Below are 16442 nucleotides of genomic sequence, written 5' to 3'. Positions count from 1 at the left end.
TGTAGTCATAAAGCAGGACAGGTCTGTCACTTGCTGGTTGTCATCATTAAGTGAATCACAAGAGGTTATTAAGTGAGGACATCACTGATTGCCATTTGACTTTACTTTTGGGAAACTGGCAGTGAAGGTTGAAAATGGTGACCACATAACTGTGGGATGCTGTCCCAATGCAGTTATAACCCTGTCACTGAGTGCCCGGGTTATGAACAAGTAACTACGGGGATGCTGCAACTGCCAGAATTTTGTAAGGACTGATTGTAAATATTTGTTGAGTGCCATTGCAAGATTGAATGGTTGCTGATTGAATGGTTATTAAACGAGGACCACCTGATCTATCTCAGTAGGAAGAAAATGAAAAAGGAACATTTGAAAAAAACAATTGGATAATAACAGGTAGCAGAGCTACTCTTTTCCTATTTTGTTTTGTTGTCTTTGTCCTAAAAGAGAACTAAAGTAACAATTGACACAAGTAGGAGGAACAGCCCAAAAGAGATAGCTAAGGAGCAACTAATGACCATGAACAAGTTTAAGTCTCCAGAACAGATTAAATACATCCAGAAAGTTTTGAAACAGATGAAATCTCAAAACTGCTTTCTAAGAAATCATTTTAAAAATACATTTTTGTTGAATTTTCTAAAGACTATATATAACAACTAAAGAATTTAGAGTTTAAAATTAAAGTTTAGTTCCAAACCGTTTAAATTATATGTTTAAAAGTACCTTAACAATACAATCTAAAACTGAAAGAAGAATAAAGAAAAAAATGAAAAAAATGAATGCAGTGCCAGAGGATTAGAGAAGGGCAAATATTGCTCCTATCTTCAAAAAAAAAAAAAAGAACCAAAGGGGGCCAGGGTAGCTAAAATCTGATCAGCTTGATACCAACTAATAGGCTAAACACTTTGTGTTTGTGAAGAAAATCCTTTCTCCGTAACGAACCGTCCTTGGTCGTTCTCAAATACTTTTTCAATACGATTCAGTTGAAAAAGAGGAAAAAGTGATCACCGGTGTCAAATTACCACACCTGTATCATGGGGATACAATACTGTTTTGTCAGATGACTTTAAGATTATCTCCTTCCTCGTTTTACACTTAATCGGACATCATTATAACCTAGGATGCAGAGTTGATTAACCGACCAGATGAACAATTGTAAGGCATGATTATACTTCAAGGACTCCATGTCAAGCTGAATGGAAGAGTTGAGGGACGAATCCTAGGGGCCCTTGAGCACTTCAGCATATTTATAAATAACGTGGGTAAGATACTAGAAAATAAGGGGTTTGAAAATATTGTCATTGAATTTACGTACCGTACAAAAGTAGGAGGGCTAGCAAATGCTTTAGTGGCCAGCATCAAGATTCAGGATGATCTTCCCAAGCTGGAAAAATGGACCAGAAACCATGGGGATTCTAAAACAAAATAAACCTCCAATAAAGGCACAAATACGTACATTTGATTGGAATTGAGCGTGGTATTTGTGTGTCCACAAGGGGGTGCCAGTACCTAATGTGAGACTCAGAAAGGAGAGGAGAAGGGAGTTTGCATGCAGGAAGAGTGAGAAAAAACCCGACGTGCGATACATTTTGCAGGGAGATTTCCCGCATTTTTCATACCCCCTAGACAAAAAGATTCGTCAGGCCCTATCTTGGCAATAGGACAATTGGAGGATTTCTGCATCAGTCTTAGGAAATTTTAGCTGGTGCATAAAATTCAGGAGGCAGGAAAGGTTAACAAAGTCCAATATCTGAATCTATGGAGCCTACTATGTCCAAAAACATAAAACCATATTGTGGGTAAACATAATGGCCTTTTTGCCATAATCTGCTATGAAAATTACAACTTTTCCACAAGAGGGTGAACTATGATTCCCCCCCCTTTCCATTCATTCAAACTGTGATCTTCCCAACCCCTTTTAGTTTAATAATAATAATGATAAAGTTGGAAGGGACCTTAGAGGTCATCTAGTCCAACCCCCTGCTCAGGCAGGAAACCCTATACCATTTTGGAAAAATGGCTGTCCAGTTTCTTCTTAAAAACTTCCAGTGTTGGTGCATTCACCGCTTCTGGAGGCAGGTTGTTCCACTGGTTAATTGTTCTAACTGTCAGGAAGTTTTTCCTTAGTTCTAGGTTGCTTCTCTCCTTGATTAGTTTCCATCCGTTGATTCTTGTCCTGCCTTCAGGCACTTGGGAAAATAGCTTGACTCCCTCTTCTTTGGGGCAGCCCCTGAGATATTGGAACACTGGTATCATGTCCCCCCTCGTCCTTCTCTTCGTTAAACTAGACATACCCAATTCCAGCAACCGTTCCTTATATGTTTTAGCCTCCAGTCCCCTAATCATCTTTGTTGCTCTTCTCTGTAGGTTAAAGATTGATTGATTATGTGCCATGAAGTCATTTTTGACTCTTAGTAACCACATAGATTAATTTTCTGCATAACAATCTATCCCTAACTTGTTTTTTCACGTTTCCCAATGGTGCAGTCGTTGTCTAACTCAGTCCTTTCCTCCTGCTGCTGGTTGTCCTCTTTCCTTCCACCTTTCCCAGCATTAGAGCCTTTTCCAGAAAGCTGGGCCTTTGGATAAGGTATCCAAGATAGGATAATTTGAGCCTGATTATTTGTGCCTTGAATGGGAATTCTGGGTTGATTTGTTCAATGATCCATCAACGTGTTTTCTTGGCTGTCCACAATATGCTCACAAATCTTCTCCAACAGCAAAGTTCAAAAAAAAAAATCAATACTCTTTCTATTCTGCCTCTTTAAAGTCCAACTTTCACTTCCATAAACTGTCACAGGGTATATGATGGCTTGCGTCATTCTAATCTTTATAGGTACGGACACATTACAGCATTTGAATACCTTTTCCAAAGCCTTCATGGCTGCACTACTCTGTAAATGCTAGTCTGCACTGTGTTTCTGCGTTTATTATTGATGGTTGGGGCTGCCACAAAGAAGAGGGAGTCAAGCTATTCTCCAAAGTGCCTGAAGGCAGGACAAGAAGCAACGGGTGGAAACTGATCAAGGAGAGAAGCAACCTAGAACTAAGGAGAAACTTCCTGACAGTTAGAACAATTAACCAGAGGAACAACCTGCCTCCAGAAGCGGTGAATGCGCCAACACTGGAAGTTTTTAAGAAGAAACTGGACAGCCATTTGTCCAAAATGGTATATGGTTTCCTGCCTGAGCAGGGGGTTGGACTAGATGACCTCCGAGGTCCCTTCCAACTTTATCATTATTATTATTATTGTTATCCTAAAAGGCAAAGCTATTCACCACTGCAGTATCTTTATTGCCAACTCTAAGGCTGGTTCTTCTGCCTCTTCTCATTAATTAATTAATTAATTAATTAATTGAGGCTAAATAGGCAATTGAACATTTGGGGAAAGCATTCCAATCTTGTGGGTGAATGTCCCACCAAGCGATTTCGAAAAGCTAAGCAACTCCAGCTCATTCTGAGGAGAAATGCAGCTTATGAAGAGGTGGAGGGTTGTCTTTTACCAATTCAGGGCACTTATGTGCAATTGGCTAACAACTGGTGAACTGATATGGCATTTTCTGCACTGGGTCAGGTTAATGGTGTATCCCTGGAATCAAAATTCTTTCCTGCCTAACCTTGAATGCCTTTCATCAAGAGTCTGCTGCTTTGAGGAGGGGCACATTTATGGATCTGAGGAAGGGTTGCTAAGCAGCATCATGATACAAGCCCTTTTTAAAAAAACCTCACACCTTATTGTGACATATATTGCAACAGATATGAAATTGTAGATTGTCCTTATCATTTGGGGGGGGGCGAACTTCCTAGCAGAAAAGAAGCATTAAACAATAGTGCTTATGATATGCTTAGGCTAGTATTTGGTCACAATTGTTTTATATAAAAGATTATAACCATGGGATCATTTCTGTTCTACAGACATTCATAATCTCTGCAAAGTTGGAATCTTTTACTTCTCCAAGCCATTTTTGCTGTCAGTAGATGATTTCTGTGCACATCAGAAAGGGCCACAGGAATGGAATAGCCTGCTCGTATGTTATACTCATGAGGCTGTGTTTACATGGGATGCTTAGCAGTTCAGTTAGAGAGCTAGCAACAGCCTTTGCACAATCTGCCTGGTTTGATTTGGGTTAGTATTTTTGTGTTGAGCGTATTATGCAATTCCAGGCCACGTGGTTTGTTAATTTGCCAGAGCATGCACAAAGCATTTCTTTCCAATGGTTAAAGCATCTTTCTTCTGGCTTATATGGCTATTTTGCAAACTGTCATAACTCTGTAAGCATGTTCGGGAATGACCACTTCAATCCACTGGGAGAAAAATGAAATAAAGTGGCAGCATACAGACACAGATACAAAAGTAGAGGCAGTGCTAGGATCAGCTTCCAAAGCAGGTGAGCCTGGAATAAGATGTGGCTGCTTTAATAATTTGAACTTCCTCATTCCAAAGGACCTCCTCTGAAGGATTTGCAGTGTCATGGAAAAGGCGGTGATTACTATAATATAAACTGAAAGAATGAAGATCTGAAACAAAGTTTCTTTATCAAAATACAGTGACCAATAGGCTCCCAGCCTATCTGACCAAGGGAGACCCTACAAAAGATTGATGAAGCATTATATAGAACAGGGGTAGGCAACCTTGGCTCTTTTATGACTCGTGGACTTCAACTCCCAGAATTCCTGAGCTAGCCATGCTGGCTCAGGAATTCTGGGAGTTGAAGTCCACGAGTCATAAAAGAGCCAAGGTTGCCTACCCCTGATATAGAACATCAAAAAGTTTGGTCAATAGTTATAAATAAATCATTACAGGTAGTCCTCATTTAGCAACCACAATTGGAATTGGCAACTTAGTGGCTAAGTGAAGCAGGCGTTAAGTGAAACCGTAAATTGTGTTTATTTCATCTTTCCTTTGCTGCATCGACCTGCAAAAGTTAAGTGTGAGGATTGGACACAAAATTACTTTTGTATCACTGTTATAACTATGAATGGTTGCTAAATGAGGCAGTCACTAAATGAAGATTACCTGTACATTACATAGACAGGAAACGCCCCTAGTTCTATTTTGACAATAAGGTAGTCAGTCAGATTTAATTGTGAGGCTGTCACCCTAGTCTTGTCATCAACCCTGATGTACATTTCTATTTATTTTACGATACATTCCTTTTGTATATTTCTCCCTAAAATATAAGTCCGTCCCTTGATGCCTTATTGCTCAGGGTCTCTTTACACTGAAAGATGGTATTAAAGGGCATCTGGAATTCCAACAACTTTCTTACTCTATGTGGTTTTTCCAGTGATATAGGAAGCATGGTTTAAACTCTAAAAAAATCAAAATCTTAACTTAGAACATCTATCTTAAAAGCATTTTAACTTTCAAATGCCTCAATATTTTTGGTTGAGGATTCAGTACATCCTGTCATCTCAGAGTACGGGGAAATTCAATAACCAAACCGAGCCATGAATTGATTCTCCATGGATTTAGGTGTTATCCTCCCAGGCCACCAGTACTATTCTTTCTCAATCTGATGTCCTCCAATTGTGTTGGATTTTACCATTATCACTTTCAACCAGTATAGCCAACAACTGTACCGGATGGGACTATATGTATGGTAGTCCTAATTAACTGCAAGTCAAGTACTGGAGTAGAGATTTTTTTTTCTTCTGCCCTGCCTTTGCTTTGTTATGGAAACATCTCTTTGGGAGGGGACTATAACCAAAAGCTTCTATATAGAGAACATCCACTGGAGATAAATTCCTTGGTCACTTGGCCAATAAAGTATTCTATTCTATTCTATTCTATTCTATTCTATTCTATTCTATTCTATTCTATTCTATTCTATTCTATATAGCTCTCTTTATAATGCAGTATTTGTAAAATCAAAGTCAAACACATAAAAACTCCACTCCACTCCACTCCATTCCATTCCATTCCATTCCATTTCACTCCATTCCACTCCATTCCATTCCACTCCACTCCACTCCACTCCACTCCACTCCATTCCATATTCCTTGGTTGAGAGACACACAATGGACTTTTCAAGACAGCTATCTGTAGAAGGACGCATGGAATAGTCTGACTGGTGCCTCCATGCATGGTTAATATCAGATCCTCAGCAATGAGTGGGATAAGGGGTCTTCTCCACAAGGTTCTGTGGAAGTGGATGTCATTGTTGTGTGGGCTCTCTCTCTCTCTCTCTCCCTGCCCTCCCCAAAATAATGCAAAATTTGTAACAATGGCTGGAGGATTCAAAGTTCCTAACTGTGTTGTTTGATTAAAAAAAAATGCAGACATCACAACACTCTTCCACCCTGACTCATGGGATTCCAATAGCCCTGCACCTAAATGTTTTAGAGAAAAACTAAAAATGTATCATGTAACTTTTGAATGTCGATATCATTAATATATTGGAATCATAATCACAGGTGCTATCTGAGGGCTAATAATGTGGATTTTTATCATTTTCATCTTTAATATGTCTATCGTAACTTTATTAAATAATTGGGGGGATTATATATGCAATAGAGGAAATTACATTTTCCTGGGTCACAGGGCTCCCCCTTACTTATTCCATACCTTTGCAAAATGATCTGTAATCTAGTCTAACAAAGAGAAGAACTGGGGTGACACGATAGCAGTGTTCCAATATCTCAGGGGTTGCCATAAAGAAGAGGGAGTCAAGCTATTCTCCAAAGTACCTAAAGGCAGGACAAGAAGTAACAGATAGAAATTTATCAAAGAGAGAAGCAACCTAACTAAGAACTAAGGAAAAATTTCCTGACAGTGCGAACAATTAATCAGTGGAATGGCTTGCCTGCAGAAGTTGTGGGTGCTTCATCACTGGAGGTTTTTAAGAAGACATTGCACAACCTTTTAGCACTAGCACTTAGACTTAGACTTAGACTTATATACCCCTTCACAGTGCTTTACAGCCCTGCTTTACAGAGTCAGCCTATTGCCCCCAACAATCTGGGTCCTCATTTTACCAACCTTGGAAGGATGGAAGACTGAGTCAACCTTGAATCAGTCAAAATCGAACTGCTGGCTGTGGGCAGAATTAGTCTGCAATACTGCATTCTAACCACTGAGCCACCATGGCTCATTTGTCCAGAACAGTATAAGGTCTCCTGCTCAAGCAGGGGGTTGGACTAGAAGACCTCCAAGGTCTTTTCCAACTCTGTTATTTTGAAATACTGCATATCTAGAAACAAATAATTTTTGTCTGTTTGACAAAAATTCTAGATGATCACCAAAAGGAAGCCCAGATTTTGAAGTTTGTGCTGTTGCTTAGCACTCACCTGGACATTTGCAGCGTGGACATGGCGGCTCTAGGGGATACCAAAGTTGTTCTAAAACTCTCCAAATATGATCTGGCTAATCAATTCCAGTTGGCTGTAGTTGTGACTGCTGCAACTACAAGAACCAGTTATAAATATCCTTGTTCCAAGCTCTCATAACTTTAAGCAGTCACTGAACGAGGGGGTCATTAAATGAGGACTACCCATATTGCATCTTTATGGGAAGCCCTGCCATGAACAACTTACAGCGACCAAATGTAGGGAAATTCCAAAGGTGCAAAGTATCTAGTCAGAAAAAGCAGAAGGAACTAGATAGATTAGGTAACGCAGGAAAGAAAATCAAGCAGCTTACTTAAATGGGCTATTTCCACAGCAATGAATATAAGAATAATAGTTTAAAAAATATTAGAATGGAGAATACAATTAAGAAGCATTTATTTGACCTTTAGCAAAATATAGATATGTTTACACCCAGCATGCTAACATGTGATTTACAGTGCATTGAAAATATTGCAATTAGCCGAGCGTCATGCAACCTATGAAGCAACAAGTAAGGCACCTTTATGGTGTAGTGTGGGCTGTGTGAATCAAACCATTAAAAACCAATCAGAGGCAGAGTAAATTGCCTAACAAGGTGGTGACTATTATTTTTTTCTTTTACTTTTTTCTTTATAATTAAACTGTTGAATTTCAAAGGAAAATGTGATCTCCTTACTTGCCCCAGGGCAGTTTCTTATACAGTCAGCAGAATCAAGCGGAAAAAGAGGGAGGCTGTCTGTTTGAATGCTCGCCTTTAAAAAAAAGGCCCTTATTTATCCAATGGGGAAAAAAATACATGATAGGAAGAAGGAGAACTGACCTTCTTTTCCTCTAATCTATGTTTAAAATCATATGAATGAATATTTGATTTCAACATAAAATTGGTAAGCCCAGCATACAATCTCATCATTCATTCATTCATTCATTCATTCATTCATTCATTCATTCATTCATTCATTCATTCAATTTAACAATCACTACCTTACTATAATTTTTGGAAGATGTTACACATGGATACTTATTTGTCACCTTCAGTGGTGTGCATACAGGTGTAAGCCTTCTTTCCTCAAACTCTTTCAGGACAGGTTTGTCTGGAGAAAAAGCTTCTAGTTCATGATTGTACGGAAAGGCAGTAACAGCCTTCCATTCAGTCCTTTGGGGGGAGACTGTAATTAATGTGCTGGAGCTTTAAGGCCAATTCTTTTTCACATCATAACAAATGGCAAAAGGACCTCTTGACTTGAACGGCTCGGGCTGCATTATCACTTGAACATGCTCTGTGCTGCTGTTGAAGCCAGTTTCATTGACTGATGCTCGTTGATACGGCATTGTGTTGAGTTACACGGCAATCCCGAGAATTGTACTGCATTTGATTGTATTGCATCCCATTGTCTGGCATTGTGTTTCAGTGTGCTGAGTTGCAGGGTGTTGCAATCTATCAAGTTCCCCATATGCACTGACAAGAGCATCTTTAATAATCTTTATGGCCTTTCTGCTGCGCTGTTAGGTGGCATACAATCCACATTTTGGGCTGCCAGCTCATCTTCCAGAGGTCCTTTGTTTAAGCCAAGTTTAAGTCAACGGATCATTTTCACTTTGGCGGTGGTGGGGGCCATTAGTGTATCTTTGTTCACTGGACCCTGGGATCACTTTATATGTATATTTGAAAAATATACTTAAATGTTTCGCATGCCTAAACATCTAACAATTTAAAGTGTGGATAAAAATGATGTTTCTAAAATTTCCTTGTTAGTTGAGTTAAGATACTGGCTTTTGACTGGAAAGGCCCAATTCAAGTTCTCCCTCCCAGCCATGGAACATAACTGGCTGAGTTGAACTGGTTACTGATTCTCAGCCTAACCAACCCCTCAGGGTTGTTATTGTGAGGGGAAAAATAAATTCTATATATATTGCTCTAAGTTCCTAAAGTATAAGACATGATAGAAATCAACCAACCAACCAGCCAACCAATTATAATTTGCAGCAGATCCATGTTGAAATATTGCTTAGTGACGATCTTGGATTGGTTGCTCTGACTTACCTTGTTGGGATTTCAAAGAGTCATTAAAAATAGGTGCCCTGAGTAAACTAGGGAACTAAAATTCTTACCTACTTTATTTATTATTTATCTCTCCCCTTTTGGTGTGAAAGTGCCGAGTGGCATGATCCTGGAGAAATTCATGTGCTACAAAAAAAGAGAGACTGGGGGCTTCATTCTGATTTGCAGTTCCCCACTATTTAGAGAGAGTGTTAACACTTAATTTTTCTCCAAACAATTGTTTTCAGAGGTCTAGCCTACATATTCTCCAGTAGCTTCTTTTCTTCAGTATCCATATTCCAAGTGCAGTTTTGCTGTCTTGTCATTTGGATAAAAATGTTGGCTTATAAAGCGCTTCCTTTGCCTGTCTGTCTGACTGTCTCTTGCTCCTTTCACCCCCTTTGAAGGTATCAAACTACTGGAATCAAAGAGGCATTTCAGTGACTCAGGCGTTTCCCATTGCCCTATTCCAGCATCCTCTACGCTTAACGCTGAGAGCTTTTCACGTCCTATTTGGAACTGATAGGAAGCCCTTTCATTGTTTCGCTACATGGATATTAACACTGATGAAGGAAATGCTCCATCTGATAAGAGGACCGTTGAAAAGAGCACCACTTCTAAATGAGCAAATTCAGAGACAGAGGATTCCTGCTGGACTCTCACCAGCGTAGCTACAGTGGTCTGCAAAACGTTCTCCACCTGGTTCTGCCATGTTGAATCCATAACGTTTTATGGTCTTTCCTATGCTCCAGTCTAAATGAAGGAAGGTGATTCTGTGCTCGGGCTGTAGATCTGAGCATTCTGCCTTTTACGATGATATGGGCCGTATGGGATGATCCATAAAGTTCTGTACGTTCCTGTCTCCTTCTGCTATCATGCTAGCAACATGGAGCCATGAGCATCTCTACCTAGCATTAGGGTGCAATATGGAGCTAGATTACTCAACCTAGCTCCATACTGTGTGTACACTGACTGTTCAACAGTTCTTCCAATGGTTCTTTGCATGGAAATAATAGGATTGAACCTGGAACTTTCTAAACACAAAACACTCTGTGCTCAACACCCAATTCCATAGTAGCCAAAAATAAAAACTGTGGCACATAGAACACAGTTTGCCCAGAATAGAGTCCCCATAGGGCAGTGCTTTTTTAAAAAAATCTGTGCTTGTAGATCAATGGTGGGATTAGAAAGATGACACATGTTAAATGTGAGACTTTCCCTGGAAGGCATGCAGATGTTTAACTGGTTCAGGATTAACATATCACAACAGGGTTTTGTGCAGGACATTGTTTCAGGTACTGCGTTTTTCCGCAGCTTAAGTATTGTCACAATTTACTACTACTGTAGTATGTTCCTAGTGCTGTTTTTTGTCTAATGAAACTCCAAATGACCAGAAATACTGAGCCAAACCTTTGTTGTAAGCTTCATTTTGAGATCTTTGGAAGGAACAAGGGTCTTTCCTCTTGAGGCCCCCCCAAGTTGTAGAATCTGCTTCCTTCCCCCTCTTAAAATGTTCACCAACACTATTATTTTGAAGCACCAGATAAAAGCTGTATTCCCAGCTTTTGACAGGATACAAATGTGAATCTATTAGAGACCATTGTCATTTCAGATGCTGCTGGCTTTATGGATGCTACTTACCAAGTTGCTGCCTCCAGAGGCTTCCACTGTTTGTATTTTATAAGTATATTGGATTAAAGCACCACTGCAGCACATTGGATAAATATAGTGCTTACAAATATACATATATGCTCTCCCTAGTAATGGAAAGTGTGTTTCCAAGACAATGTCTCAAACAGTGTGATCACATCTGGACCTACCTAATAGGAAAGATGATTGAACTCCTTGACTTCAGGAGTCAAAAATGCCAATTGCATGGCAATGCTAACTTTAGCATATTTTGAACCATGGAAAATTGTGTGCTTGTTCTCCTCTACTATTAGAAGTCACTCGAGGGAACTCTTAGGAGTGATTTTGTTCTGTAGTACCAGAATGGGGACAAGGGGCAAGGTGGGGGAGTATTTTGTTCCCCCATATGAAAATCTGAAATCTGATGATAGTCAGAGTCAATCATCAAGGACAGAGGTCAAAATCATTCACTGAATCAGTAAATTACAAAGGCCCAGGCATGCGGTGTTAGGGAAACTGGATCTGGTACAACTGAAGAACTAGTGTAATTTAAGAATTTCTGGTTTGACAAGTTGAAGAATAAACATGAGTCTTTGTCTCAGACAACCCGGACTTTCTTCATTTACATACATTTTTGCAACAACTGTGGTATTCTCTATAGGCAAGTAGTTTCCATATGGAGGCTTCCCAATTTATCAGCCATTTTTCATCAATGATTGTAAAGCTTCTGGAAATCTTTAATGAACCTTGCTCGGAAGAGAGGTGATGTGGAGGAATATATATATATATATATATACTGCCAGATGAAACGTTTTAATGTTGAAGCTCTCTGAGAAATCTAGATCTTCCTGCTCTGGAAAGATTGGCAGGATGGAAGTGTGAGCAGTAGTGGCATTTATGGTTTTTCCTGCTTGTGCATTGTGTTTTTCCATCTCATGCTTTTATTATGAATAAGTAGAGCATTGTATTATGGGTTCTATGGAAGAAGCCATTTAGACTGGAGCTTCTTAATCATGTCCAGTTAGTATCCAGAATACATGGGGGGGGGGTTTGCTGGTCATTTTGAGTTAATAAAGATTTTCTTATTTATTACTTTACAGTTGCCAAACAAAAACCAGTTATAGTAGATATAGTCCCAAGTCACGTATTTCCCATCTCATGTCTGTGCAACAGGTATCTGTTTCTTAAGTGAGGAACTTTTGCATTTGTATTTTTAAAATTTCATTTTTTTTCAATTCCTTTTTTTTAACCAATCAAGATTGTTCTGAATTTTATCTTTGACTTGGAGGTGTTCACAGTTCCTCCCAGTTGTGTCTTATGTAAATTTGATTAGAAAAATAATTTGAACCCACATTGGAGCTGATCTAACCCATCCTTAGCTTTAGGGAATATGGCAGAAGGGAGTGGATTGTTGGATCCAGAGATATCTGTGGTCATTTCTGGCCTGACTTTCATCCAATCATATTCATGTTAACAGAATAGCCCAAGCAAAACATGCCCTCTATGATCAGAGCTCTATGTCCAGGCCTGGAGAAGGAAGACTGAGGAGTTTTATGGTCTCCGAGACCTAGGATTGTTGTTATACCTTTTCCTGTTATTTTTTTTTTCAAAACAGAGACTGATGGCTAGCACCTGAGATCAGTTGCTGTGCAGCTACTTGGTTGTTTAAGACTGGAGCAATCATGAAGCCATCTCAGAAGGTAACTACTTGCGAAGGAAGGAAGGAAGGAAGGAAGGAAGGAAGGAAGGAAGGAAGGAAGGAAGGAAGGAAGGAAGGAAGGAAGGAAGGAAGACATGTTATCAAGTAAAAAGGACAAACATCCATATAAAATTTGCATTTGCTGATCTAAACATACAGATCCAAGTGCAAACATAATAATTGTAGTTTATTCCAATGCAACTCACCACTATGGGTAAAGCTGTACACCGATGATCTAAGCACTAAGCAGTGCTTGCACAATTTGCAGCTCAAGAGCTCAATTCTGAGGGGCCACTTCAATGTTTCCCTGCTTTCCCTTCATGTGGATCACTTTCCCTTTAAACTGGACTTCAGCTACACGTTTCAAGAGGATGTCTTCCAAGGTAGATACACCAAATCTAATGAGCCTTCCATTTGCTCAGAAAGTCTGTTTTGGAATCCTGATAGGAGCAATGAGTGGAAATGGCCATCTCCATGATCTTTGGAGATTTAGAAACATCTCCCTGCCTTTTATGTTCTTAAAAATTATTGATGTGATAGTTTATCCAGAAATTTCTCTTGAATTTACCAGATTAAAAAAAAACTTTACAAAGAACTTAGTCACATGTCAATATCACATGTGCCTAGGGCAGGGGTAGGCAACCTTGGCTCTTTTATGACGCGTGGACTTCAACTCCCAGAATTCCTGAGCCAGCTGTGGTGGCTCAGGAATTCTGGGAATTGAAGTCCACGAGTCATAAAAGAGCCAAGGTTGCCTACCCGTGACCTAGGGAGTCAAATCTTTGATGCAGGAAATGCTATATAGGAGCCTTCTCTAGCTTAAAGCCCTTGGAATACTTTAAGGATGTAACTATTATCAGAATTTCACATCAGCCTTGCTAATGTGGCAGAATTTCACATCAGCCTTGCTCGCTGGCTGGAAATCCTGGCAGTTGTCATCCCAACACAGTAGATGAAAAAGCCTGCTAGACAGTGGGTGGAGTGTATGGAAGCTTTGGTCATTTGGAAAGGAGAATATTACAAGTGATGCAGAATACTATAATTGAAAATAATACGGTCGGTGATACTAGTGTCCTTCTGCAAAGCAAGACTTTGTATTAAAAAAGAAGATGTAAAAGCAAAGGCCTAGGTGAAAGTTTTAGCTTGGTTTTCTTAAGCAAAACTTATCCTTTCTGTGGAAGATGTTGCAGAGGGACAGTTATCTTTTCCACAAAGACAAGTGGATGTCCAGATTTTTGCAGCCCATACCTGGTAGCCCTAATGTTGCCCTACAACTCCCAATGGACACGCTAACTAAGACATGTTCTATATCTGAATCCAATGCTTCTGGGGGTAACCAGCTTTGGGAAAGCTATCCTGGCTACCCATACCTGATTTTTGTTTATTTGTCAATCTTTCCAGAATCCTTACAAGTTTTTCAGAGCTTGTAAATGATCACAGAACAGTCTCCGTCTCACATTTCTCTGGTTTGTGACCAAGTTTGCTGACAGTCCTGAAAGCCATTTCCTTTTTTACCACTTTAATCAATTAGCTGTCCATAAAAAGCTTGGAGATGTTGCCATGGCACCCTAACACTGCAGTTGCTACCAGGTGTCTTCAGACCTGGAGAGATGGATTGGCCACCCTCCCTACTGCAGATAAGAAGGAGATGAGGGAGAGGCCGAGGTTGAGGGAAAGGGCAGGAAGAGGCTGCTGTGGGTGGTGGCTAATGTTCTCCTATCCATCATAATAGCTTCAACCTCTGGTGTTAATTTCCAGTTTCCATGACCATCCACCATCCTTTTGCATCACGAAACTGGGAAAAGTTTCAGGGATCTTGTGCTCAAAATAGAATATTAACCCTCTCTTCTCCTTTTCAGAGTACATATGTTGCCTGGGCTGCTTTCTTTGAAAATATTCCCTTAGAGCAGGGGTCTTCAAACTTAGCCCTTTTATGTCTTGTGGACTTTAGCGTGCCTGGCTGAGGAATTCTGGGAGTTGAAGTCCACATGTCATAAAAGGGCCAAGTTTGAAGACCCCTGCCTTAGAGACTGATGTCCTTTGAGAGAAATTACCTGCTCCTTCCTGCTCAGGTAGAGGTCATATCTACATATTAATTCTTATCTCCTGTTGGACATAATTGCACGTTAGATTCTACTTTCGCTTGTATGCAGTATAGCAGGGGTCTTCAGACTTGGCCCTTTTATGACTTGTGGACTTCAACTCCCAGAATTCCTCAGCCAGGCACGCTGGCTGAGGAATTCTGGGAGTTGAAGTCCACAAGTCATAAAAGGGCCAAGTTTGAAGACCGCTGCAGTATAGAATCATAAGGCTGGAGGAGACCTCGGAGGTCTTCTAGTCCAACCCCCTGCTCAAGGCAGGAACCTTATACCCATCCAATTAAATGGTTGTCCAGCCTATTTTTGAAAACCCCCAGTGATGGAATTAATATTTTCTTCACACCTGATTTGTCATCTGGGCTGGCAGTGGGCAGATCTCTGTGAGAAATGCTATTGTAAGGGGAAGAGGTGGAATTAACGGGGACTTTCTGATATGCTTTTTCTAGTTGTTTTATTGATTTTTTTTTTTAAAAAAGAGTAAACTTAAATAGCAAAATGTAGGAGGAAATATTGGAGATGCAACCATTTCCAATATTCTTAGATTCATAATCAATCCCTTTTTCTTTTCCTTCCTTTATTATATTCGTATAAGAAGGTGGTAAATTAAGGCTGTTTAATGCTTGATTAAACCAAGACTGAGTAATGAGCTTTATGGATTAGCAAGAATTTGAGCCTGTGATTGTTTGTGCCGGTACCTAATGCAAGTTATTCCAAGACAACAAATGATAGGTACCTAGGCATAAACTACTGCTAACAGATTTGCTGTGCAAAAATCCGACCAAAACATAGATGGTTAGCAAAGAGGTAAAAAAAAAAAACCTTGTAACTCTCTGCTAGCATCTTGTGGTCATCCACATTTTTGCATCCATGCTCACTTCATTTTGTTCTCTAACTAACACATTGTGCAACTGCAGTCCACGCGTAACAGAAACGTGCTGGAAGAGAAAGGATCGTTCTACCTGACTGGATTGAAAATTTATTTTTTGATTTAGAAAGTACAACAGTACTTGGGAAATATTTGACCAGTGGGCAAGAGCCATAATAATAAAATACAAAAATTGCCATCTTTCTAACGTGATAGAAATGTGAGAGCAAATTTTATTCAAAGTTTTGAATTTGAAATATTTGAAGTTCGGCTCATGCCAAGCTTCATGTCAGATGAAACATTCATCTGAATTCCAAAAAGTCTCTTCCATTCATTCTAGATGTATACAAAGCTTGAATGACTCATTTTTTATAGTTATTTGAAATGGTTGAAATAGCCTTTTTCAAGCTTGAAACATTTCAACTTGCACATTGTAGGACAAGAGCATGCATGAAAAATGAAGAGCAGGTACAAACCAGTAAGATAATGTGAAATTCCCCACAGTGAAATAGTTCCTGTGGTTAACACCATATCATAGATTTTTGTGCACTATTTGATGTGTGCAAAATTCGAAACAATAATTTTGAACTCAAAATGAGTTTCCTGGTCTTATTTTGAACATTCCAGAAATGTGTTGTGCAGCGCTGTGTTGAGTTCAGACAGGTGTCTTGAGAGCCAAACAGGCCATTTTGACTTCAGAACACTCTTGAAATGGTCAGAAGACCCCTGAAACATGGCTAGTAGGTAGAAACAGTTACTTTGAACTTAGAACAGAATAATTTGGAG

This window comes from Protobothrops mucrosquamatus, unplaced genomic scaffold (assembly GCF_001527695.2).
Source record: "Protobothrops mucrosquamatus isolate PMUCROS unplaced genomic scaffold, P.Mucros_1.0 scaffold_171, whole genome shotgun sequence".
Lineage (NCBI taxonomy): Eukaryota > Metazoa > Chordata > Lepidosauria > Squamata > Viperidae > Protobothrops > Protobothrops mucrosquamatus.
The sequence above is the reverse complement of the archived record's forward strand: the minus strand, read 5'-3'. Positions refer to the sequence as shown.